Genomic DNA, 1072 nt, shown 5'->3' on the forward strand with positions numbered 1-1072 from the left:
TCATGGAACCCACTAGGCGCCGGCAAGATGCAGCAGGGAGGCTTGAGTTAGCGACGCGGGGCGGTGGCGTGCCAGCAGGTAAGCGGCGGCGGCGGAGAGCAGGTGCGCGAAATAAAGGCCAATCTTGAGATATCCATTTTGCACCACCTTTGGATTTCTGGTACAAATTGACTTGTGGATCTTGAAGGCACGCGCAAGAGCGCACCAGGCAAGTTGACTCAACCTCGGATCTCGCTGCCGCTAAGCGTGGCGTCGATTATCAAACGAGCGGTGACAGTAGCGGTGGCAGCGGCGGCAGCGTCGACAGGAGCACCTACTGCAGTGTCAAATGTGAGCTGGGAGGCGGGAGGCAGATGCAATAGGAGCGGGAGAGTGAGATCGTCAGCCAGCAAGGCAGACCTTTACGGCGCGGCTGCGGGCGCGTTTGCAGTGACATGCGATCCATGTGGCAGCAAAGGCACGGCGGGAGTAGCGCGTATGCAGGCTGGTGAGCGAGGGTGGCGCGTCGCGAGTGGCGGTGCAGCCAGTCGGTGGCGGGTGCTGGCGACCGGCAGAGAGATGCAGACGGCGCGAGAGATGACCCTGCGGAGAGGCGAGGTGACGGGCGATCCGCGACGGTGGGAGAGGGCTGAGCATCGCCATGTCTCGCTCCGGCACCATCTTGCCGAAGCGCAGGCCCGGGAAGGCGGTGTTTTTGATGTAGCGGAGCCGCGCCGTGTCGTGCTTGTTGTACCGCCCTTGGCGGCCGGCGTAGCGCTGGTGCACACCGTGCAAGATCGACTGCAGCTCGAGCTGGTGGCTGACGATGTCCTCGCCGCTCTGCAGCGCCGGCGACAGGCACATGGCGCCAGCAGAGGAGATCTGCGAACAGGGCGAGTCGACGCTGGCAGGTCAAGCAGCGTCGACTCGCTACCAGCAACGAATGGGTACCCTCCCCGAAAAACTCACGTGTTCCGAAACCAAATGGATCAAGCGCACGTGGCCACGTACGTCGCTCAGGGGTGTACATCTCAGCTCATGCCTCCCCCCCCCCCCCTTAGCAAAAAGTCAGACAGAAGTCAGAACTCTCCTA

The sequence above is a fragment of the Emiliania huxleyi genome (genome assembly GCF_000372725.1).
Source record: "Emiliania huxleyi CCMP1516 unplaced genomic scaffold EMIHUscaffold_51, whole genome shotgun sequence".
Classification (NCBI taxonomy): domain Eukaryota; phylum Haptophyta; order Isochrysidales; family Noelaerhabdaceae; genus Emiliania; species Emiliania huxleyi.